The sequence below is a fragment of the Choloepus didactylus genome, chromosome 1 (assembly GCF_015220235.1).
Source record: "Choloepus didactylus isolate mChoDid1 chromosome 1, mChoDid1.pri, whole genome shotgun sequence".
Classification (NCBI taxonomy): Eukaryota; Metazoa; Chordata; class Mammalia; order Pilosa; family Megalonychidae; genus Choloepus; species Choloepus didactylus.
This window is the reverse complement of record NC_051307.1, coordinates 200,608,274-200,634,955: the sequence shown is the minus strand read 5'-3', so window position 1 is coordinate 200,634,955 and position 26,682 is coordinate 200,608,274. Positions and strand designations below refer to the sequence as shown.

The 26,682-nt window shown below is 40.1% G+C and overlaps 1 protein-coding gene across 1 annotated transcript in view; it reads left to right on the top strand.

Moving 5' to 3' along the window:
* Positions 1-8,009: 8,009 nt before the first annotated feature.
* LOC119544462 overlaps positions 8,010-26,682 on the top strand; it is a 264,085-nt gene continuing 245,412 nt past the window's right edge. The window contains 1 exon segment of the mRNA XM_037849967.1: positions 8,010-8,375. The gene's annotated coding sequence lies outside the window, so the exon portion shown is untranslated.

Here is a 26,682-nt window from a genome sequence, read left to right as displayed (position 1 = left end):
TATAGTGTGTGGTAAGATTTGTATTTGGATATCCAATTTTCTCAGCATGGTTTATTGAAGAGACTATTCTTTCCCCGTTACATGTACATGGCACCCTTGTTTAAAATCACATGACCTGTGTAAGTAGAAATTTTTGTTTTCTTATTTTTAAAATCATGCTTACTCTGAAATTCAACTAAAATGGTTGAGTATAAAGTTAACTTAAAACACCACACCAGTCCATACACCTGTCAGAGTTAACAATTGTTAGGTATATACATGAAATCGCCTGTGCATATTCAAACCACAGTTGATTTTTGTGTGTTGGTCTTGTACTCTCCAACTTTGCTGATTCATTTATTCACTTTAAGGGCTTTCTTGTGGATTCCTTTGGATTTTCTATATATACATTATGTGGTCTTCAAATAGAGACAGTTTTACTTCTTCCTTTGCAATTTGGATACTATTGGGGATTAAATCATATCCTCCACAAAAAGGCATGTTCAAGTCCCAATCACTGGTCTTGTGGGTGTGAACATATTTGTAAAGGGGACCTCTGAAGATGTTATTAGTTATTGTTAATAGACCAAAAGAGGGTGTGTCTTAATCCAATATGGCTGAAGTCCTTAAAAGCAAAGGAAATTGGACATGGAAGGAGAAGCCATGGGGAGTATCCAGAAGCTGGAAGTCAACAGAACCTGGAAGAGAAAGGAGAAGGTGCCACCATGTGCACTGTCATGTGACACAAAAGCCAAGGCACTCAAAGATTGCCAGCCAGCCAGAGATACTGATGCCAAGAGAAAGCAAGCCTTCTATCCTCTGAAATCATGAGCCAATAAAGTCCCATTGTTTAAGCCAATCCAATGTATAGTATTTGTTTTAGCAGCTAGGAGACTAAAACAAACTTTTTCTCTTCCTTGCCTAATTGCTCTGGCTAGAACTTCTAGTACAATTTTGAATAGTAGCAGTGAAAGTGGAAATCCTTGTCTTGTTCCTGATCTTAGGGGGAAGCGTTCAGTCTTTTACCATATGTCAATCACCAAGTATGATTTCACTTACATGAAATATCTAGAAATAGCATATTTGTAGAGAGAGAATATAGATTAGAGATTTCTGGAGGCTGGAGGGAGGTGAGTAGGGGGAGTTATTGCTTGAAGGGTATAAAGTGTTTGTAATTTTGGAAATTTTCCAAAAAAAACAACTTGATTTCAAGTCCCTTTGGATTTTGGATTTAGATAAGGGGTTGCAAACTTGTATTCTTATATCTCTTCTTAGAAACTTTCTAAAGACCAACTTGAAGGACTAATTTGAAGTGAGCGTGGACCTTTACAGAGAAGTAAACACCACCATGTGTGGTGAAACACAAGCTTTAATGCTGCCTCCCCACTTCTCCCTGTCCCCCACCCCACCTTCAACTCCACACCATCCTCCCTAGTGCCAGTGGGAAAGAACAGGGCAGACCCCTGGCCAAAGTGGGGCTTAAAGAGCTACTGATTTACCCCTCCAGGCAAGGTATGGTATGTACTGATGGGGATAGGGTGAGAGGAGTTGTCCAACAGCTTGGAGTCTTCAGAATCCTGTATTCTTCCTTGGAGCTATCTGAGCAGCAACATCTTGGGCTGTCCTGGAGACACCATTAGATATATTCTTAATTGGAGAGCCAGGTGGATGTTATCCTGATCTTTATTAGGGAATCCAGATATTTGAGGGCTGGGCTGATCAGGCAAATACACACACGGACACACAAAAGTCATGTCAGGTAAATGTGGAGGGAGAGGCGGGATAGAAAAGCATTGTTGTTCAACCATCTTTACTAAACCATAGTAAAGACTGGTTTAGGCCAAGAATCATCAACAGATGCTACATCTAGGGGGATATTTTGACAAGGAGCAGGATATAATCATGTCTTAAAGACCTGTCAGGGACATTCATTACTGGGTCAATTGACAAATTTGGAATATGGATGGTAGATTAGACAGAAATCTGTGGAACTGTAATACATAACATTCTTTGAAATTTGCTCTCTAACTACTTGTTAAATTGCACTTGGAAAATTATTACTTCTAAGTAAACATGTTATATTCACAATAAAAAAAACTCGTGAATCAATGTTTACTGAGGTTGATATCTGTACTATGGTTATGAACTATCCTTATTATTAGGACTACACACTGAAGTATTTAGGGTAAAGGGTCATGATGTATTCAACATACACTCAAATGGATCCAACAATATCAAATGTATGTGGAGTGTGTGTTCAGCACATAATAAAGCAAATGGGGAAAATGTTTAAAACAGGCAAATCTTGGTAAAGATTATATGGGGGTTCTATGTATTACTTTTATTCTTGCAACTTTTCTATATGTTTGAAATTATTTCCAAATAAAAATAGTAAAAAAAATGCTCCCCTACAGAGTCCCTGGAATGCTAATTCAGTCAATATGGACAGTTCCCACAGAAATTTCATAATATGTGTAACTCTTTCCTAAATATAAGTTAGTTTGTCCTGACCTGCCAAATGCTTGATTCCACGCTAAGTAAAGAAGTGCGAAGGAGCTAAGGCGAGCGTCTTTTAAAAAAATCACTTCATCTTCATCTCCCCTCAGAAAACCTTTCCTGCAGCAGGCCCTCATCAGAGATTCATTTAATTGGCCTGAGTTGCTTTCCAGCTTCTAAGTCACCTATGGTGAGCTCTGAGCAGAGGTTCTGAGGTTTGGGTCCTGCCTTCCTCTCTTCTGCTGATTTGTTGTGTGATGTTGTCTGTAAAGGGGCTGGAGCAGAGTAGAGGCTGCAAACTGACCACCCAAAAGCCACTGGGTCTCAGACATGTTTTGGCTTATAAAGAGTTAAAAAAAAATTGTTTAATTAGTTGCTAACACTTAAGAGTCAGGAAATTTCACATAAAAGTTTGGTTATGTCTTCTCTGACCACACTGGTCCACATTCCAAGCAGTTCGTAGCAATTGCCTGGAGTTAGGGCATGTGCCCTCCTGTTCCTTACAGTCTCCACCTGCCCTTTTGTGTTATGACTCATCAGCTTCTTCATTTACAATTTCTGCTTAGCCTCAGGGTAGAAGATCTCAAAGGGCCTTGCAGTTCACAGCTTCTCTGACCGTGTTTTATCTCTTTAGTGACTTTAAAGGCTGAACAAGTGGTTGGATGGGGTAAGGAGTGAGGTGAAGAAGCAGTAACAGAAGAAAGATGAAAGTTGTCTCAAACAGGTTGGCCTAGGCAGGGCCCGATTATGGTTCAAGATGCTGATGTGCCCAGTAGAGACAGACTAATGCCATATGGATGGGGTATGCCCTTGGAGTCAGAGTTGGGAAGAAATTAGGAGGTTTTATTGGGAATGGAAATTCAGAAGGGTGGACAGAGAAGAGAGGGGAGCAAGTCAGGTGTCTGCTGAACATGGCAAGTGCCTGGAACTGAGGGCTTCTCTGTGAGCAATCTTGGGGTCACAGCTGAGAGTAGTTTTGAGTCGTAACCAGGAAGTGGATACTGGGTAAGAAAAGAAAGAAAAAACAAAACAAAACGAAACAAAAACAAAAACAAAAGCAAGGTATGTGGTGGAAACAGCAGTGGGCAAAAAGTCAAAGAATGTGGTCTCTAGTTCCAGATCTACCACTCACTAGTTGTATGATCTTGGGCACATCCCTCCACACCCCTGAATACATTTTCTTAATTTCAAAATGGGTCAATTCTGCTAGCCCTGCCTTTCTCAGAGGTATAGAAAACATAATCTGAGATACCAGAGAGCAAAGCAGTTAGCTACCAATGAAACACTATTCCAATATAAGATGAAATTCAGGAGGTGAAATTTAGCCTCAGAATGTCAGGGCTGGAAGGGCCCTTTTAGTGTTTGCAAACCTCTCATTTCACAAATGATGGTTTTGAAGCCATGAGAGGAGAACTCATACATCAAGTTTAGGGGCAGAGGTGAGCACAGTGCTCTGTTATTTTTAGAGTAGAACTCCCCCCCTCCCACCTTTGTGTTTCCTCAGGGGTGGGTGAATGAAATTAACAAAAGGAAGAAAGAATAAGGACCTAGCTATTGGGAACCTTGTATTAAGGGAATGTCCTAAAGATGTGCACTTTAACACATCCACTTAAAGGGGACAGGTCCTTGTAAATAGCCCTGAGGCCACTGGAACAAGGGGACACTTGGTGAACCTTGAAAGAACTAGTTTTATTTCAAGGGGAAGGAAGTCTCACATTATCCACTACACGGCATGAATAATAATAGAGACCACAGAGACCGAGAGCTGGTAGAGACCACCAGCTCTACTCCTCCTGATAGAGATGTGGAACCTGAAGCCCAGAGAGGGGATATGGCTTACCCAAGATCACTCAGCTTGTTCCTGGCAGAGGTGGGGTTGTAATGGGGTTTCTCAACTCATAATCCAGGGCTTTTACTCCATGTATCAGTTGGAATCGCATTGAGCTGCAAATAACAGAGACTAACGGCGGCTTATACCAGTAGGGATTTACTGACTAAAAATGGTTTTAAGAGATAGAGGTTTACTCTTCTCACTTCATAGGCAGTTCAGAGGTGGGCAGTCAAAGATTAGTGTAGCAGTTGAAAGATGTTAAAGACCCAGGCTCCTCCTGTCTCCCTGCTTCTTACCCTCAGCCCATGGTGATTATTCTCATTGTCTTAAATTGGCTGCAAAGTGGCTTTTATTTTTTTTTTTTTTTTAATCATCATTTTATTGAGATATATTCACATACCACGCAGTCATACAAAACAAATTGTACTTTCGATTGTTTACAGTACCATTACATAGTTGTACATTCATCACCTAAATCAATCCCTGACACCTTCATTAGCCCACACACAAAAATAACAAGAATAATAATTAGAGTGAAAAAGAGCAATTGAAGTAAAAAAGAACACTGGGTACCTTTCTCTGTTTGTTTCCTTCCCCTACTTTTCTACACATCCATCCATAAACTAGACAAAGTGGAGTTTGGTCCTTATGGCATTCCCAATCCCAGCAAAGTGGCTTTTAAATAGCCCATAATGTTTGCCACATCACTTTCCTAGCATTTTAAAGACAAAGAAAGAGTGGCTGCAATGAGCACCTGCCTGAGAATCAGAAGACGGATTTGAGTCTGGATTTTGCCACTTTTCTGTGGGTCCTTGACATGTCTCAATGACCTCATCTGTAAAATAAAACGTTTGGGATAAAAGACCCCCAAAGGTTAAATTCTGTAACCCTATTCTATTCAGATTCCAATCTAGGTAATTATATTTTCCTCCCCTGTGGAATTCTAATATAAACATTGTAAGTTATGATAAAAATTAGTAGGTAAAAATTGTATATTTATCTAACAGGAGTTGGAACTGAGAAATTTCAACCAGAGATTCCTACCTTGAGAGCATTAAGATATCTCCCTATAGTTTCCTCTAAAAGTTATAACGCTTTATAATTTTTTTTTTCCATAGAAGTTTTACAACCCTATTGTAAGTTTATTGTCACATGCCTTATTGATTTTGTTTCGTGTTTCATTGTGGTGAATGAGATTTTTTATCCTATCACCTTTTCTAATTGATGATTATTGGGGCATAGGAATGCTATTCCTTTTTGTATGTTAACTTCATATCCAGGAACCTTGCTGAACTCTCTCCTTAGTTCTAGTGGTTTGTAGATCTTCCCGAATTTTCTATGTAGAAAATCATCTACCAATTAGGATAGGCAGAGGAAACAGCATGAGGAGGGCCCTGAGAGGGGACAGCTCAAGAAACATTGGGCATAGTGAGAAATAAGGTAGATGATGAGGTGAAACACAGAGTCAGCATCATTGTGCAGAGTCTTGAAGGCCATTTCCTGGATTGTGGTGCAATGGAAAGCCACTGAAGGGGTTTAGGTTAAAATAGGTGGAAAGTCTCCAATGATAAGCCACTGGGCCCTGCCCATGTTTGTGTCCTGGTCAACATTTTGATAAAAAATTGGATGAATAAATACAAAGCATGCTTTTCACCGATAAGAAATATATTGGATAATCCTAAACTGTCTTATTGTTCAGCCTAAAAAATACATCCTTACATTAGGGGACTGGATGATTGCTAAGTCCCTTCTGACTCCAAGATACTGGGGCTCTAGCTTTTTATCCTGGGAATCCAGTAACTTGCAGGAATATTCTCCCCACTGGAGGTAGGGAACTGAATCAACCTGGAACTCAAGACACAGTCTATTACAGTAGATCCATGTTTACAGAAATAATTACCACATAACGTGGTGATTGCTGTAATGGATGGGGCATAAAAAGGGTACCGGAGGGTGTGTATGAATTAGGGAGTGGGTGAATAAGGTTCTGAAGCTTGAACTGAAGTGGGGAGGACTGGAAGTAGCTGTGAGTGCATGGGAAGGAGAAAAGGGCCTGAATTGGGACAACATGAGTGTTGATGAAAATATTTCTGAGGCAGATGGAGCATATGTCGGCCTGAGGTGAGAAGGAAGGAAGTAATTGAGAAGGACTATTGGATTTCTAGCTTGGGAAACATATAATATGGTGACTCCATTGATTTAAAGAGGAAATGGAGGATTCTAACATTTTTGAGTTTTCCTAGTCATCTGCTCTCTAAGAAGCTCAAAGCCTATTCTATCCATGAAGCCTGGGGCAGGCCTTGAGGCTGGCTACTCCAGACAGCAAGAAGAAGGGTCTAGGTAACTGCTCTTGCCTCTGTGTTCTCCTATAAGAACAAGTTGTTGCTTAGACAAAAACTGTGGGCTTTGGTGTGAAGTAATGTGATTTTCACCTGGATAGGAAACCTATCTTATTCCTCTTTGGACGAGTGCACAACTCAGTATCTGGCCTTTCCTGATGTACACGTATTCAATCAATGGCTGCTGGGTGAATGAATTCAGGCTTGCAATGATAGTTCCCTTACTTTGCAGTGTCTGTGTCAAAACTGGGGAAAGCTGCTGGTTTGGGACTAGGACACCTGCCTCAGTACATAACTAATGCATAACCTGAAGCGGTCACTTCAGTTCTTTGGGATTGTCTTAAAGTTCATTCCAGGGCTCCAAATTGTCCTTTTACTCTTAATCCCTTCATTTGTATAGGCTCTTAGCACTTCTTTATAGTGATTATATTAATAATACTCTGTAAGTGCTTGCTAAATGCTAAGTGCTGATCTAAGCACTTTCAATAAATTAACACATTCTATTCACATCACAACCCCATTATAACCACTTTACAGCTGAAGATTCTGAGGTAGAGAGATTAAATATCTTTCACAAGCTCATATAATTTGTAAGTAGCACACAGGGAGTTTGGGTCAAGTCCATGTTTAACTACCTTGCTATGCTACCTCTAGGACATCCTAGACTATGAGAGAGGATGGTGACTGTATCATCCCATTATTATAGACAAGGCAACTGAAGTTTAATTTCCCCAAGGTTACACAGCTACAAAGTAGCAGGGCCGGACCTCAAATCCAGGACTTCCAGCTAAGCCCATCATTCTTGCTGGTAACCCGCATGCTGGAGAGGTTGCATATGGGGCTCCAGCGCCTTGGCTGCCTGGTTTGCTGACTTTACGTAAATTACTAAGCCTCTATTTTTGTTTTCTCATCTGTAAAATGGGCATGAGAACTTTTTTTTTAAACAAAATATGTCCAAAATAGTATTTCAACATGTAATCAACAAATATTTTTTATTTTTAGATATTTTTTATTCTTTTTTTTTTTTCCTTTGGTACTAAGTGTGAATTCTACTCTTGGACCACATTTCAACTTGGACCAACTCGTTTCCACAACTCGCGGCTTGTGGCAGCGCGATGCTAGAAAGGTTCCCCAGCAGCGTCCTCTGGTCCCCCTGTCGTGTTCCTTCCAGCGACCAGCTAGCCCGCACTCCCGGCCCCGCCCCGCGCCCCACCCGGGTTACATCATAGAGGCCGCAGGCCCGGTGGGCCGGAGAAATCTGGGCCCGGTCGCGCGGCCTAACTCTTGCACCCTCCGCTCTCCAGCACCCAAGTACTAAACTGAAGCGGCGATCTTCACAGTCCGCGGAGGGAGCCTACTGGCCAGCCGCCCGCTTCGACCCCAGCTGGCCGGAGGCAAGGGTGCAAAGCCCCCACGCGCACCTCGCCGCAAACTGCGCGCCACTCGGGCCGCTTCCACAGCTAGGTCGAGGTGGCGAGGCCAGCGCCCATTGGTCCACCACAGTCCTCCACCCGCCTCCTCGCCGCGTTTATTGGCCGGATCCGCTGCGCCCGCTCGGTAGGCGGCGGCGCCGACCCTCCCACGCGCTGGCCCTCAAAGAGGGAGACGAGGAAGCGGCCAGCTCCCTTCGCCCCGCCCCTTGGGCTTGCTTGCTGGCGCCCGGCTCCTCATATCTCCTCGCGGCCCTCTCTCGGCTCCCTTGGGCTTCTGCTCCGGCTCGGCAGCGGCGGGTAGGTGCATCCGCAAGCGGGACCAGATAGGAGAGGCGTTCTCCTCATCGCGTCGGGGGCGGCCTGAGCCTCGCTCCACGGTCGCCTAGGATCTCGAAGGGCCCGTTCGAGGCGGGGAAGGGCGGTGGCTGTCGGCCTGCGGGACGCCGGGGCGGCCGCGTGATGGGGGTCGCCCCGGGGGCCTGCGACGTGACCCTCCGAGTCTTCGAGGCGCGATCCGTGGGTGGGGCGGGCGTGCGGGCCGAGAGGTCCAACTTCGGCAGCCTTGGGCTGTGGGGCTGGGCGGCGTGCCCCGGACTCGAGGGGGCAAGGGTCGGGTGCAGCGGGGAGTGTGGGGACCCGGTGGGGCTTGGGGATGTAGGAGGATCAAGGGTCGTTTTCTGAAGCTTAGGGGGCTTAGTTGGGGTGGGGCTGAGGCGAGCCTTAGAGAGGGTGTCCAGTCAGGATTTATGGGTGGGGCTGAAGGGTGGTCTGGAGAACCCGGCTGGAGGCGGGCCACTCCCTGTGTGCGTCTGTCTGGGACTGTTTGGGAACTAAACTTGTGTCTGGCCACGGGAGTGCGATGGGGTCGCGTTAACCGAGGTGGGGAGTTGGGAGGGGGGAGGCAGGGGCCCGAACTAGGAGGGGCAGTTGAAAACGTTACTCAGACCAGCGATTGCGATTTAGCACATGGGACAGGTTCTCTGCTAAACTCCATTTTAGTGAAGGGAGGGGTTCCCAGTTTTACCTCTAGGGCAGGGTGGGGGAAGGTGTTTGGAGGCTTTGCTTCTATCCAGGAACATAAATAAGTGCATTTGCTCCTTTTGGGAGGAGGCAGTGACAACTCTCCAGATTGTGTTGTTGGACCTAGACCCTCCTCAGGACTGAAAACCCCCTCTTCTGCTTTCCTTCCCGTGGTCCACTTTACAGTGTTGCTCTTCAGAGCTTTTCGATTCTCTCACTCTCTGGCTGCATAGCGTTGCAGTGTTGTGTGTGTGTGTGTGTGTGTGTGTGTGTGTCTCCCGCCCATTTCCCTGCTGCTGCGCTTTTGGCAACTGCCTCTGCTCTTTCCCAGGGATGGTTGTGGCATTGCATCAGGGGATATTTGTGCTTGTAATGTGCTCACTCAGCCCAGGAAGAGGGAGAATAGTATGTTGCAGAGATTGGGGGAGGGGGCGGAGCCGTCAGCTTGGCTGGGCCGACAGAGAAATGGGTGTGGTGAGGGAATACAGCTGCTCTCTAAGCCTATAGGGTAACACTGCCCAGTCATCAGCTCAAAGTGATTCAAAGAGCAGCAGCAGCAGCAGCTATTTTTATATGTCAGTCCTGAATCCAAGCTGAGCACATGGATTTAGAGTGAACAGTTGTCATCCTCTAACTATTACAGGCTGGGTATTTGGTAGACAACATTCGAGTTGCTAAGCAAGAGACTCCTGAACAATGCAGTGGGTACTTTACTTGTTACTTTTAAACTTTAGTTTCTCAACTGTTTAGAATGGTACATCTTTCAGGGGGTGTCTTTTAAATTGATGTGGTTTGATGGTCCATACGGCCTCGTTTTTAATGAATTTTTTTTTAACCTCAATTGTAACTTTCTTTCAAATTTAGTTTAAAAATGGTAGAACTATCACTTTTTGAGCGCTTACCATGTCCCAGGCACTAGTTATAGGTGCTTACAGTTGAGGAAATTGAGACCAAGAGAAATAAGAGGTCACACAGATACTTACATGGCAAAACTGGCATCCAAACCAAGATCTCTCTGACCCCAACAAAGTAGTTTAGAAACTTGAAATTTTTAACTGACACAGGATGAATTTATTCATGCAGATAAACTCACTAGAGACTGATAAACTAGGTATGAGTATACTTACTTTGAAAATATTAAATGCCATGTACTCAATTGTATTTCATTATCCACTGGCCAGGACACTTCCCTTGTTTCTGGGGAGCCCAATTAATAAGGCAGTTGATTATAGAATTGGAGTAAAGGATACCAGATGGTCTTAGGGGATGTTTTCTTCAACGTATGGAAGCCTAATGAGTTGCCTTCTTTCCCTATTGTAAGAACACACATGCTAATGTTGGATCCTTCTGGAGAGTGTCTTAACACATTTTCCCACTCTCTCTCATTTTTTATTTACTATTTTATTAAAATTTTTTTTACAGTTTTAGGTTTGCAAAAAAGTCATGCAGAAATGACATCGTTCCATACCCCACCACAACACCACTATCACCTGTTTTCCCTGTTATTAACACTTTGCATTAGTGTGGTTCCTTTGTTACAGTTGACGAACTAACATAATTATTATACCAGTCACTGTAGCCCATTCATTTTTTGTGTTGTACAGTTCTATAGTTTTTTTTTTTTTTTCCTGTTAACTTAAATTTCCCATATTATCCACTTTCAAATTTGGTGGTGTTGATTACATTCACTAAGATGTGTTGTTTGGTTTCTTAAGTTGTCTCTTCATGTATTTGTCATCTCAGTATATTTTTATGTGTTAAAATTTCCATATTTACAAATAAGTTTACACTGCATATTAAAATACAGTGTTTGCTCACGGTGAGGGAGGCAGCTGGATTTCATATGTCTAGGTAACAAACTTTTGTCAGTGATCTTGTTTCTAGATTTGGGGATCCATCCTTTGGCTCTGTAAACTTTTGCTGTTGACTTCAGTTTTTTTAGTACCTTTCTCTCCTCCTTCCTTCCTTCCTTCCCTCCCTCTCTCCCTCCCTTCCTTTTCTCTCTTCTCTTCTCTTCTCTTCTTTTCCCTCCCTCCCTCTGAGAATCAGTAGTTGATGTGTAGGTTTTATTTTTCTTTAAGAAGCAAGAAGATCTGAGAGGAACATTTTGAATCAACAGAAGACATCTTGTTGGTTCATTTGATTTGGTCAATTTGAAAAGGAAACCAAGTGATGATCACTAATTTCACTTTGTCCTTCTAAATGGCTGGGGACTTATTGATAGGGGTGAGTGTGTTGGGGACAATTAGGGTCAAAAAGAGGGGATACAGGAAACTGATATATGTGAAAGATCATACTCATCTATGATCTTAGAGCTCTGTAGGCAGATCTCTCAAGGTGGACCTAATGTGAACTATTCTGAATGTCATTAAAATTTGAAGTTTGAAAGTCAACCTAATTTACTTTGTGATTTTTTTTTTGTAGGTTAAAAAAGTTAATCTTACCATAAAACCCATCTTATTAATTTACCGGTTTTTAAATCTTATTTATTTATTTACAATTTTTCCTTACTTACTTTCTTCCTAATTTTTACAAGGAATATTCAGTTTTTTTAAAAAAATAATTTTAGATTTTTTTTTTTTTGTGGTGCCAGGTACAATTTTTTTTTAAATGTTAAGAGTATTATGTTCATTTTAATGAGTATTAAGAAAAAGTTAACAGTCATATAAAACCCATGATTTTACAGATTTTACAGAACTTTAAAAGTGATTTGATTTTGCAATAGGCAGCCAAGTTCTATTTCTTTTTTTTTTTTAAATTCAGTTTTATTGAAATATATTCACATGCCGTACAGTCATCCATGCTATACAATCAACTGTTCACAGTACAATCACATAGTTATGTATTCATCACCACAATCTATTTCTGAACATTTTCCTTACATCAGAGAGAGAGATTGTTTTTTAGATAGAAGAGTTGTAAAGATAGTCCAGACTTTCCGTATACCCTTCATCTAGCTTCCCTTAATGTTAACATCTTACATAACCAGATAGCTTTATCAAAATTAAGAAACCAACATTAGTACAATACAGTTGATTAAATTAGACTTTATTCTGATTCCCCAGCTTTCCCAAGCATGTCCTTTTTCTGTTCCAGGATCCAGTTCAGGATACTATATTGCATTTAGCTGTCACGTCTCCTCAGTTTTCTCCAATCTGTGACAGTTTCTCGGTCTCTCCTTGCCTTTTTCTTCTTAACACTTTTGAAGAGTAGCAGTTGGGTATTTGTAGAATGGTCTTCAATTTTGGTTTATCTGATGTTTTCTCATGATTAGCTTGAGGTTATGGGTTTTTGGGAAGAATGCTAGAGAGGTGGTATGCTCTTCTTGGCACATTATACCAGGGGGTGCACTATATCAACCTTACTCATTACTGATGTGAACTTAGAGAACTTAAGGTGGTTTCTCCCCTGTAAAGTGGCTATTTTTCTCTCTCCTTACTCTATTGTTAGAAGCTAGAAACGAGTCATTAAGTCTCAAGGGGAAGGGAATTAATTAAACTCCACATCCTGGAGGGAGGAGTATCAAAGAATTTGTGGACATATTGTTAGAATAATTAATAAATATTTTGAGGGAGATTCTTTGAGGCTATACAAGTATCTAGTTTCTCCTTCAAATTTCATCAACTTATTTTACCATTTATTAGTGACCCTTGCCTGCAGAAAATATTGTGTTCTTATAGTGATTTTCTATTTGTCTCATTACTTCTATGTTTATTATTTGGAATTCTTTTGTGAGGAAGATTTGTACCTTCTTCCCCATTTATTTATTCAGTCATTGTTTACTTATCAGTATGGACTCATGGATATTTAGTTGTTCCAGCTTTGGCCATTGGGAATTCTTTTTAGGTTGACTTCTATGTACTTTTGACATGCTTTTCTCCAAACCTCCCCCCCTCCCTTTTTGAAGACTTTCTTACTTTCTTGCACTACAAGATATTCCAGTCTCATCTTGTATTAAGCAGTCATTTCTCCAAGGAGCCTTGGTTTCTTTTATTGGATAAAAATATTTAGAAACCAAGATCTAGGAACTGGGTGTGTGTATTGCTACTAAGGTGTCACTGCTTCTAGGCCCTCTCAAGGGAGAGAGCTAGGAAATATATGTATGTATACTAACTCCTGTTTATACACATAACTGGATTTTTTATCTAGCTGTATATAAGTAGAAATGTGAATTCGTACTGATATTTCTGACTAATCCAGCACTACAAGTTTCATTCTAGTATACCTTCCTTATTTGTAACTTCTTTCTCTGACAGTGAAAAACTTGGCTTTTATTATCTTCAGTAGAATTATGTGTTCAACCCTAGTCTAAAGTTGGAAAATAGTTTTTTGTCATATAAAGTAGATTTTCAGACTTTTTTGCAGCCGTTAACTGATTTGAGTTATATTCCTGTATTATTGGAATTTTAAGTTACTGTTTTTCAGCTCAAGTGGAGAAGTGAAGTCATTTGCCCCTGGCCAAACAGGAAGTGAGTGACCTATTGTCACAGCAGTCTCTTCTTATTACGTATCTTGAATAACAAGTCAACCTTTGTCCTTTGATGGGATTGCTCTAAAGTTCCTGGCTTTAGCTAGTTTTTCACCTTAGGCAATATTGAGAGGAGAAGAGTTTCTTTTTCTGGACTTCTTTCCATGTGTAGAATCATAGAATTGGAAGAAATCCTAGAGATAATTTGTTCCAGTTTCACATAATGTAAGTGATCCCTCCAGCTCTCTAATTCAAGTATTGTCCAAGATAGAGACTTCATAGCTGGGTGGCTACCCCTTCCAGGTTGGCAAATTTGTCATTTTAGAAAGACTTTCCTGATAATGACCTCAAATCTGGGTGCCTCCCTTCAAGTTTCTCTTGAGTGGTTCTACTTTGTTGTCTACATTTATTCAATGTAGCTCCAATCTCTGCAGCCATTCAGTGACCCACTTAAATCTTTTCTTTTCCAGGTGAAACAGTTATTTTTTTCCCCTAACCATCTTTCAGGAAATGTGCTTTCTAAACCTTTTATTTTCTTGGGTATTATCCTCTGGACATGCTACAGTTTGGCATCTAAAATTGAATAAAGACCTCAAGATGTGGTCTGATTCAGACACTGTGTTAGGCCCTGGAAGTGAAGTGATAAAGAATTCAGCATAACTGCCCTTGGGGAACTTATCACTTAGTTTCCATAAGTTTTGCTTTAGAATAAATTAGTTTTTAATTTTGTTTTGTTTTAATATCCACTTTTCTATGTTAGTTTATACTTGTCTAATAAGAGCTTACCTCTAGTTCTTTTTCCCTAGATCTGTTAAGCCAGTTGTTTGTCCTTTACTTGGTTGGTTGGTTTTCTGAACCTATGTGTTATATTTTTTACAATCCTATTTTCTTCGTTAATTTCTGTCCATTTTTCCAAAGGAGGTTTTTTGAATCCTGATTCAGTTACCTTGTATCTTTGTTTTCCTTCCTATATCTATAACTTCAATATGTTCTTTCTATATTTTTATTTCATTGTTTGAAGAAAACACTGAGAGTCCCAAGATCAGAATCTGGTAGTATATAATTAGCAACAGAACTCCATGCTTTGCTTTTTGTAAATATTTTCTCCTTGCTTCTAACTTTTATTAATTGAAGAAGTATTTCCAGAAGAGGTCTTGGCTCTGATTTTCTGCTGTAATTCATGAGCAAATTATGAGTAGATTACTTTTTACAGCTCTGAAGGCATAACTAGTTCTTTCTAAGGTGGTTATTATTGAGTGAAATTAGGTTATATGCTTTTTAAAATAACCTGATAAATAATGCACACGTAAAATAGTTGTAGCTTCTGTACCATTACTTTCCCTCCACCCTGGCATGTTGAGACTGCTGTGGAAAAACTTAAAGCTTTTAGAGAATATGTGTATTCTAAAACAGATACAATATCAGGGAGATTGGCAGTAAGTGGTAGGTGAGGGTGGAGGACAGAGACTTAAGAAAAAGGTTACTTACTATAGTGACTCCTGTCTGAGCTCTGTTTCTGTTAAACAGTTTGACATCCTCTATCAGTTATTCACTTGGGTTAACACACTTACTCTTTTAGAAATAGAAATCTACTGGATTTCTCTGGAGTCTTTTTTCATAAAAAGGTAGAACATGTTTTTAAATATGTAGAACATTTTCTTAAAGGTAGAACATATTTTTATTGAAATAATTTATATTGTAGGAGTGTTCCTTTGGGTGGCAGGTAAGTGATTTCTGGTTGTAGGGAGAACTTGGAGGTGAGACATTTTTATTAATATCAGTTCACATGTCACCTTTAGAAAGCCTTTCCTGATCACTTCCTACCCCAGGCTGGGTTAAGTTATCCTTTTTGTTATTTCTACTGATTTCTACCTTTGGGTGTATATCATTTCACATTCACTTTTTTTAAAAAATTAAGATATAATTTGCCTACTAAAATCACTATTTTAAAGGGTATAATTCAGTGGATTTTAGTATATTCACATGTTGTGCATCCATCACTACTATATAATTCCAAGGCATTTTTATTGTCCCAAAAAGAAACCCCATACCCATTAAGTAGTCATCCCCCAAACCCTCTGTGCTGGTTTGGATGTATTATGTCCTCCAAAACGTCATGTTCTTTGATGCAATCTTGTGGGGGCATATGGATTTAGTGTTCATTAGATTAGAATTCTTCGATTGAGTGTTTCCATGGAGATGTGAATCAGTCAACTGTAAGTGAAATGTTTGATTGGATAATTTCCACGGGAGGTGTGTTACCCCGCTCATTCAGGGTAGGTGTTAATTGGATCACTGGAGTCCTATAAAGGAATTCACAGAGAGAAGGACCTCAGAGCAACTGAGACTGACATTTTGGAGGAACTTCAGCTTACAGAGACATTTTGGAAAATGCAGCCCAGGAGCAAGCAGATGCCTAGAGAGGAACGTTGTAGGAGAAAGCCATTTTGAAACCAGAACCTTGGAGCAGATGCCAGCCATGTGCCTTCCCAGCTAACAGAGGTTTTCCGGACACCATTGGCCATCCTCCAGTGAAGGTACCTGTTTGTTGATGTGTTACCTTGGACAGTTTATGGCCTTAAGACTGTAACTGTGTAACCAAATAAACCCCCTTTTATAAAAGCCAGTCCATCTCTGGTGTTTTGCATTCTGGCAGCATTAGCAAACTAGAACATTGTTGAACTTCTTTATTAGCTCTAATAGTTTTTTTTTTTTTTTTTTGGGGGGGGGAATTCCTTAAGATATGTACTTTTCAGTTATTGGTTTGTATATGCCTTTCCACAGAACTGAGACCCTCTGAAGTCAGGGAGTGTGTATTGTACTTCATTTCTCTTTCCCTGTTGTCAAATAAATGTATTTTCAGTTAATCCTGGGGTAAAAAGTGCTATTGTAGTGAGATTCAGGATAGCATGATATCACTAATGGCATGGAAAATGGCACAGAAGAGAATTGGGGAGTATTGTAAGACCATCTTTAAAACCTATTATGTTTCCTGAGTCTAGGAAAGGTAATTCTTCTCTCTTCTATTCTTGCCCCTCTATCACTCTTATCTCTAATTATCCTTTATTTCTGGGACTCAGAATAATGTGGATCATAAACTTCTGTGTGTTAGAATACGAACCTTATTTTGATTTTATTTATTTCTCTAGGGAAATGTGCTTTGTTCTCGTTCACAAGATAGTTCTTTCATGAGCCTATGAGGACTTACGGTAATATGATTGGCTAGGTTTGGTGGTTAAGTTTGTGCTCAAATTTTTTTCTTGAGAAATGTAAACCCACTTCTTTTCTTTTCTTTATTAGTCAGTAAATCACAGTGACATGGGGGTAACAAAACATTTGCTTTCAAAGGGCAGGATCTGACCTGTTCTTTTGTTGTTGTTCTGCCTGCCTTTCATTACCAGACTTGAAGGAATGCTTTTAAGAAGCATCCTATTCGTCGAAGAAGAGAAGATAATTTACTTATAAGCAGATAATCTTAAATTGATTTCTTAAAGAATGGATTCTTTCTAATCATTTGGGTATTCCAAAGTTGGTGTTGAAAAGTAAGTGTAAACTGTGTGTAGGGATGGTCTCTGAAAATTTCTATGTTGATTATAAGAAATTCAATGCTATAAGCAATCAAGGCAGGTATGGTGGCCAGGCCAAATTAGGAACTTCTGGAAATAGCACCAGGCTGCATAATTATGTGGTTGAGCAAATCAAGGATAATAGTGCCTTCTCTAATCTATTTCTCAGCACCAGTAAAGAAATATAGGCTATGAGATGGACTTGTATTATCAATCTATCCTATTTAATTATGCTTAAATATGTAATTTGGTAGTATCCATATATAACTTTGCCTGCTCATAAGGAAACCTTTCAGGTCATTATATGAAATCCATATTTTCCAGACTTCCTACGGTCATTGTGAGTTGATTTCATAATAGTTATTTTTGTGTCCTCCATTTTATTTTTTTTTCAAGAAACGTTTTATTATGGAAAATTTGATATGTATTGTACAGAAATTGAGAGCTTACAATAATGAAATAAATTCCAGGTACCTAACACTTATTTTCACTAATTATCAATTCATGGCCAGTTTTGATTTATTCCCCTCCTACCTCCCTAACCCCTTTATTGGATTTTTTTTTAAACAAATCTGAGACATCAGTTCATCTGTAAATATTTTAGGATGTATCTTTAAAAGATAGAACTTACCTTTTAAATGTAATCACAGTATCACTAGAGAACCTCAAAATTTGACAAAAATACTGGTTAGTGTTCAAATTTCCCTGATTATCTGTCTCTCTCTTGTTTGTTTGTTTGTTTGTTTGTTGCGACTGGTCTACTCACATAGGATCCAAACAAGGTTCTCATTTGGTTGATATGTCTTTTTAAGCTTCTTTTAATAGAATCTTCTATCTTCGTTTTTTTCCCTTGTAGTTTATATAAGGCAAAAACTGGGTCCTTTGTCCTGTAGAGGTTTTCATATGTTGGATTTTGTGGCTTGCATCTCTGTGATATTTAACATGTTTCTCAGTGCCCCATATACTTCTTGTGAACTGGTAGTTAGATGTAGAGATATGATTTTTTTTGAAGATTGTCTTCCTTGTTTTTTTTTTTTTTTTTCCTAATCATCATTTTATTGAGATATATTCACATACCACACAGTCATACAAAACAAATTGTACTTTCGATTGTTTACAGTACCATTACATAGTTGTACATTCATCACCTAAATCAATCCCTGACACCTTCATTAGCACACACACAAAAATAACAAGAATAATAATTAGAGTGAAAAAGAGCAATTGAAGTAAAAAAGAACACTGGGTACCTTTGTCTGTTTGTTTCCTTCCCCTACTTTTCTACACATCCATCCATAAACTAGACAAAGTGGAGTTTGGTCCTTATGGCTTTCCCAATCCCATTGTCACCCCTCATAAGCTACATTTTTATACAACTGTCTTCGAGATTCATGGGTTCTGGGTTGTAGTTTGATAGTTTCAGGTATCCACTACCAGCTACCCCAATTCTTTAGAACCTAAAAAGGGTTGTCTAAAGTGTGTGTAAGAGTGCCCACCAGAGTGATCTCTCGGCTCCTTTTGGAATCTCTCTGCCACTGAAGCTTATTTCATTTCCTTTCACATCCCCCTTTTGGTCAAGAAGATGTTCTCCGTCCCACGATGCCGGGTCTACATTCCTCCCCGGGAGTCATATTCCACGTTGCCAGGGAGATTCACTCCCCTGGGTGTCTGATCCCACGTAGGGGGGAGGGCAGTGATTTCACCTTTCAAGTTGGCTTAGCCAGAGAGACAGGGCCACATCTGAGCAACAAAGAGGCATTCAGGAGGAGACTCTTAGGCACAAATATAGGGAGGCCTAGCCTCTCCTTTGCAGCAACTGTCTTCCCAAGGGTAAAACTTATGGTAGAGGGCTCAACCCATCAAACCACCAGTCCCCTATGTCTGTGGTCATGTTAGCAACCATGGAGGTGGGGTAGGCAAATACCCCTGCATTCTCCACAGGCTCCTCAAGGGGGCACTACATCTTTTTTTTTTTTCCTTGTTTTTCTTTTCTTTCTTTTTTTTTTTTAACTTTCCCTTCTTTTTTTTTTTTTTTTTTAAATCATCATTTTATTGAGATATATTCACATACCACGCAGTCATACAAAACAAATTGTACTTTCGATTGTTTACAGTACCATTACATAGTTGTACATTCATCACCTAAATCAATCCCTGACACCTTCATTAGCACACACACAAAAATAACAAGAATAATAATTAGAGTGAAAAAGAGCAATTGAAGTAAAAAAGAACACTAGGTACCTTTGTCTGTTTGTTTGCTTCCCCTACTTTTCTACACATCCATCCATAAACTAGACAAAGTGGAGTTTGGTCCTTATGGCATTCCCAATCCCACTGTCACCCCTCATAAGCTACATTTTTATACAACTGTCTTCGAGATTCATGGGTTCTGGGTTGTAGTTTAATAGTTTCAGGTATCCACCACCAGCTACCCCAATTCTTTAGAACCTAAAAAAGGTTGTCTAAAGTGTGCGTAAGAGTGCCCACCAGAGTGATCTCTCGGCTCGTTTTGGAATCTCTCTGCCACTGAAGCTTATTTCATTTCCTTTCACATCCCCCTTTTGGTCAAGAAGATGTTCTCCATCCCACGATGCCGGGTCTACATTCCTCCCCGGGAGTCATATTCCACGTTGCCAGGGAGATTCACTTCCCTGGGTGTCTGATCCCACGTAGGGGGGAGGGCAGTGATTTCACCTTTCAAGTTGGCTTAGCCAGAGAGAGAGGGCCACATCTGAGCAACAAAGAGGCATTCAGGAGGAGACTCTTAGGCACAAATACAGGGAGGCCTAGCCTCTCCTTTGCAGCAACCGTCTTCCCAAGGGTAAAACTTATGGTAGAGGGCTCAACCCATCAAACCACCAGTCCCCTATGTCTGTGGTCATGTTAGCAACCATGGAGGTGGGGTAGGCAAATACCCCTGCATTCTCCACAGGCTCCTCAAGGGGGCACTACATCTTTTTTTTTTTTTTTTTCCTTGTTTGTCTTTTTTCTTTTTTTTAACTTTCCCTTCTTTTTTCAAATCAACTGTATGAAAAAAAAAGTTAAAAAGAAAACAAACATACAATAAAAGAACATTTCAAAGAGACCATAGCAAGGGAGTAAGAAAAAGACAACTAACCTAAGATAACTGCTTAACTTCCAACATGTTCCTACTTTACCCCCAGAAAGTTACATAATATAGCAACATTTCAGTGAACTTGTTCCTACTACATCCATCAGAAATTAACAGACCATAGTCATTTCTGGGCATCCCCAGAACGTTAAATAGCTTATCTGTTCTTCTTGGATTATTGTTCCCCCTTCCTTAATTGCTCTCTACTGCTAGTTCCCCTACATTCTACATTATAAACCATTTGTTTTACATTTTTCAAAGTTCACATTAGTGGTAGCATATAATATTTCTCTTTTTGTGCCTGGCTTATTTCGCTCAGCATTATGTCTTCAAGGTTCATCCATGTTGTCATATGTTTCACCAGATCGTTCCTTCTTACTGCCGCGTAGTATTCCATCGTGTGTATATACCACATTTTATTTATCCACTCATCTGTTGAAGGACATTTGGGTTGTTTCCATCTCTTGGCAATTGTGAATAATGCTGCTATGAACATTGGCGTGCAGATATCTGTTCGTGTCACTGCTTTCCGATCTTCCGGGTATATACCGAGAAGTGCAATCGCTGGATCGAATGGTAGCTCTATATCTAGTTTTCTAAGGAACTGCCAGACTGACATTCCAGAGTGGCTGAACCATTATACAGTCCCACCAACAATGAATAAGAGTTCCAATTTCTCCACATCCTCTCCAGCATTTGTAGTTTCCTGTTTGTTTAATGGCAGCCACTCTAATCGGTGTTAGATGGTATCTCATTGTGGTCTTAATTTGCATCTCTCTAATAGCCAGTGAAGCTGAACATTTTTTCATGTGTTTCTTGGCCATTTGTATTTCCTCTTCAGAGAACTGTCTTTTCATATCTTTTGCCCATTTTATAATTGGGCTGTCTGTACTATTGTCATTGAGTTGTAGGATTTCTTTGTATATGCAAGATATCAGTCTTTTGTCAGATACATGGTTTCCAAAAATTTTTTCCCATTGAGTTGGCTGCCTCTTTACCTTTTTGAGAAATTCCTTTGAGGTGCAGAAACTTCGAAGCTTGAGGAGTTCCCATTTATCTATTTTCTCTTTTGTTGCTTGTGCTTTGGGTGTAAAGTCTAGGAAGTGGCCGCCTAATACAAGGTCTTGAAGATGTTTTCCTACATTATCTTCTAGGAGTTTTATGGTACTTTCTTTTATATTGAGATCTTTGGTCCATTTTGAGTTAATTTTTGTGTAGGGGGTGAGGTAGGGGTCCTCTTTCATTCTTTTGGATATGGATATCCAACTCTCCCAGCCCCATTTGTTGAAAAGACCATTATGGCTCAGTTCAGTGACTTTGGGGGCCTTATCAAAGATCAGTCGGCCATAGATCTGAGGGTCTATCTCTGAATTCTCAATTCGGTTCCATTGATCTATATGTCTATCTTTGTGCCAGTACCATGCTGTTTTGGCAACTGTGGCTTTATAATAAGCTTCAAAGTCGGAGTGTAAGTCCTCCCACTTCGTTTTTCTTTTTTAGAGTGTCTTTAGCAATTCGAGGCATCTTCCCTTTCCAAATAAATTTGATAGCTAGCTTTTCCAAGTCTGCAAAGTAGGTTGTTGGAATTTTGATTGGGATTGCATTGAATCTGTAGATGAGTTTGGGTAGAATTGACATCTTAATGACATTTAGCCTTCCTATCATGAACATGGAATATTTTTCCATCTTTTAAGTTCCCCTTCTATTTCTTTTAGTAGAGTTATGTAGTTTTCTTTGTATAGGTCTTTTACATCTTTGGTTAAGTTTATTCCTAGGTACTTGATTTTTTTAGTTGCTATTGAAAATGGTATCTTTTTCTTGAGTGTCTCTTCAGTTTGTTCATTTCTAGCATATAGAAACATTACTGATTATGTGCATTAATCTTGTATCCCGCTACTTTGCTAAATTTGTTTATTAGCTCTAGTAGGTGTATCGTTGATTTCTCAGGGTTTTCTAGATATAAGATCATATCATCTGCAAACAATGACAGTTTTACTTCTTCTTTTCCAATTTGGATGCCTTTTATTTCTTTGTCTTGCCGGATTGCCCTGGCTAGCACTTCCAGCACAATGTTGAATAACAGTGGTGACAGCGGGCATCCTTGTCTTGTTCCTGATCTTAGAGGGAAGGCTTTCAGTCTCTCACCATTGAGTACTATGCTGGCTGTGGGTTTTTCATATATGCTCTTTATCATGTTGAGGAAGTTTCCTTCAATTCCTACCTTTTGAAGTGTTTTTATCAAAAAGGGATGTTGGATTTTGTCAAATGCTTTTTCAGCATCTATTGAGATGATCAATTGATTTTTCCCTTTCGAGTTTTTAATGTGTTGTAATACATTGATTGTTTTTCTTATGTTGAACCATCCTTGCATGCCTGGAATGAACCCCACTTGGTCATGGTGTATGATTTTTTTAATGTGTCTTTGGATTCGATTTGCAAGTATTTTGTTGAGGATTTTTGCATCTATATTCATTAGGGAGATTGGCCGGTAGTTTTCCTTTTTTGTAGCATCTTTGCCTGGTTTTGGTATTAGATTGATGTTAGCTTCATAAAATGTGTTAGGTAGTGTTCCATTTTCTTCAATGTTTTGAAAGAGTTTGAGTAAGATTGGTGTCAGTTCTTTCTGGAAAGCTTGGTAGAATTCCCCTGTGAAGCCATCTGGCCCTGGGCATTTATTTGTGGGAAGATTTTTGATGACTGATTGGATCTCTTTGCTTGTGATGGGTTGGTTGAGGTCTTCTATTTCTTCTCTGGTCAGTCTAGGTTGTTCATATGTTTCCAGGAAATTGTCCATTTCTTCTACATTATCCAGTTTGTTGCCATACAGTTGTTCATAATATCCTCTTATAATTTTTTTAATTTCTTCAGGATCTGCAGTTATGTCACCTTTTTCATTCATTATTTTGTTTATATGGGTCTTCTCTCTTTTTGATTTTGTCAGTCTAGCTAGGGGCTTGTCAATCTTGTTGATCTTCTCAAAGAACCAACTTTTGGTGATATTTATCCTCTGTATTGTTTTTTTGTTCTCTATGTCATTTATTTCTGCTTTAATCCTTGTTATTTCTTTTCTTCTACTTGGTTTAGGATTGGTTTGCTGTTCATTTTCTAGCTTCTTCAGTTGATCCATTAGTTCTTTGATTTTGGCTCTTTCTTCCTTTTTAATATATGCGTTTAGTGCCATAAATTTCCCCCTTAGCACTGCTTTTGCTGCATCCCATAGGTTTTGGTATGTTGTGTTCTCATTTTCATTCGTCTCTATATAGTTAGCAATTTCTCTTGCTATTTCTTCTTTAACCCACTGATTGTTTAGGAGTGTGTTGTTTAACCTCCAGGTATTTGTGAATTTTCTAAGTCTCTGATGGTTATTGACTTCTAATTGTATTCCATTGTGGTCAGAGAATGTGCTTTGAATAATTTCAATCTTTTTAAATTTATTGAGGCTTGTTTTATGTCCCAGCATATGATCTATTCTGGAGAAAGTTCCATGAGCACTAGAAAAGTATGTGTATCCTGGTGATTTGGGATGTAATGTCGTGTATATGTCTGTTAAATCTAATTCATTTATCAGATTGTTTAGGTTTTCAATTTCCTTATTGGTCTTCTGTCTGGTTGATCTATCTATAGGAGAGAGTGATGTGTTGAAGTCTCCCACAATTATTGTGGAAACATCAATTGCTTCCTTTAGTTTTGCCAGTGTTTCTCTCATGTATTTTGTGGCACCTTGATTGGGTGCATAGACATTTACGATTGTTATTTCTTCTTTCTGGATTGCCCCTTTTATTAGTATGTAGTGGCCTTCTTTGTCTCTCAAAACATCCCTGCATTTGAAGTCTATTTTATCTGAGATTAATATTGCTACACCTGCTTTCTTTTGGCTGTAGCTTGCATGAAATATTTTTTTCCATCCTTTCACTTTCAGTTGCTTTGTGTCCCTGTGTCTAAGATGAGTCTCTTGTATGCAACATATTGATGGTTCATTTTTTCTGATCCATTCTGCGAATCTATATCTTTTAATTGGGGAGTTTAGTCCATTTACATTCAACGTTAAAACCGTGAAGGCATTTCTTGAATCGGCCATCTTATCCTTTGGTTTATGTTTGCCATATTTTTCCCTCTCTCTATTAATATCCTTTATTGTACCCATACCGAATCTCTTTAGTACTGAACCTTTCTCCAAGTCTCTCTGTCCTGTCTTTGTTTCTCTGTCTGTAGGGCTCCCTTGAGTATCTCCAGTAGGGCAGGTCTCTTGTTAGCAAATTCTCTCAGCATTTGTTTGTCTGTGAAAAATTTAAGCTCTCCCTCAAATTTGAAGGAGAGCTTTGCTGGATAAAGTATTCTTGGCTGGAAATTTTTCTCACTCAGAATTTTAAATATATCATGCCACTGCCTTCTTGCCTCCATGGTGGCTGCTGAGTAGTCACTACTTAGTCTTATGCTGTTTCCTTTGTATGTGGTGAATTGCTTTTCTCTTGCTGCTTTCAGAACTTGCTCCTTCTCTTCTGTGTTTGACAGTGTGATCAGTATATGTCTCGGAGTGGGTTTATTTGGATTTATTCTATTTGGAGTTCGCTGAGCATTTATGATTTGTGTATTTATGTTGTTTTGAAGATTTGGGAAGTTTTCCCCAACAATTTCTTTGAATACTCTTCCTAGACCTTTACCCTTTTCTTCCCCTTCTGGGACACCAATGAGTCTTATATTTGGACATTTCATATTATCTATCATATCCCTGAGGTCCATTTCGATTTTTTCAATTTTTTTTCCCTATTCTTTCTTTTATGCTTTCATTTTCCATTCTGTCATCTTCCAGGTCACTGATTCGTTGTTCAGCTTCCTCAAGTCTTGTACTATGAGTGTCCAGAATCTTTTTAATTTGGTCAACAGTTTCTTTAATTTCCATAAGATCATCCATTTTTTTATTTAGTCTTGCAATGTCTTCTTTATGCTCTTCTAGAGTCTTCTTGATTTCCTTCATATCCCGTACTATGGTCTTATTGTTCATCTTTAGTTCTTTGAGTAGCTGCTCTAGGTGCTGTGTCTCTTCTGGTCTTTTGATTTGGGTGCTTGGGCTTGGGTTATCCATATCGTCTGGTTTTTTCATATGCTTTATAATTTTCTGTTGTTTTTGGCCTCGTGGCATTTGCTGAACTTGATAGGGTTCTTTTAGGGTTTGTAGACCTATTGAAGTCCTTATCTCTAATTTATCAGATCTACAGCTTCGTGGAGTACACTTTCTCTAACTAACCAGCAGGTGGCGTCCACGAGCCACCTGTCCTCCACAAGCCAGTTCTCCCCTGCTTAGCCTTTTTGGTGAGTGGGGGAGTGAGTCTTGTGGGGCCCAATTGGTGTACCAAGCTTGCGTGTGTAGTTGGTGTTGCCTGCCCTGTATGTGGGGCGTGTTTCTGGGCAGTTGGGGAGGGGGGGTGGCCCTAACAATCAAATCTCCCTGATGATCCTAGAGTTTTAAAGCTGCTGCAATAGTCTAATCCTTCAGTTCAGTCCTGCCACAGTTTGTCTCTGCCACTGACCCACAAGTCTTTGGTATTGGCGTATGGCTCCTGAGACTTGCAAGTGGGCCCCTCTTCCAGGCTGTGCACCCCGGGTCCTCTGTTGAGGGATGACTGTGCTAAGTCACAGGTGAGTGCCGTCCCCCCAGGGCAGTTCTGGGCTGCTGGGCTGTGTAGGGAGGCTCCCAGTCTGCTCAAATAATGGCTGAATGGGGCTTTGTTAATTCACACTGCTCCACCTTCCCAGCTCTGGGACAATCAGCTGAGGTTGCAGGGAAGGCTAATGTCCACGCCCAGTTTTGTGGTGTGTGCCTGTTATTTGAAGCACTTCCGTCACACTGGGTTGTCTGGGGCAGCTCTGGGCTATGGGGCTGGCGATGGGCAGGAGTGTTTCCTGTCCACCAGGATGATGGCTGTGAGCGGACACCCCCCTTTTCTTGGGAAGTTGTGGTGTTTAGTGAATTTTCTCAGCCACTGGATTATTGCCTTTTGTCTCAGAGCTCTCTTAGTTCTGCTCTTGACTTGACCTGCCCAAATTACAATTCTTTGAAGCTTTCTGTATTGGGCTTCTTAGAGTAATTGTTTTAGAAAAAGAAAAAAGGATTAAAAAAAAACAAAACAAAACGGGCCCTCCTCAGACATCTAATGGGTTATTGAAATGCTAAGAGACAAAGCAACCAGGGCCATTAAGGAAAGGTCCACAGGGCAGAGAGATCAGCTTTTCTTCGGGATTTGCATATGCGCCTCAAGGCCTGAGCTCCGCCCTTCCCCTTTCTTTGTTCACCAGAACTCCAAAAATCCTCTGCTTTTATTTTGGAGTTTTTCGTGTTATTTTTTTTTTTCTATGCCTGTCTCCTCTCTGCTGGGCTGGCAGCTCTCAGATTCTCTGGTGTCTGGTCTCAGTCTATCTATGGTTGGAGTATGGATC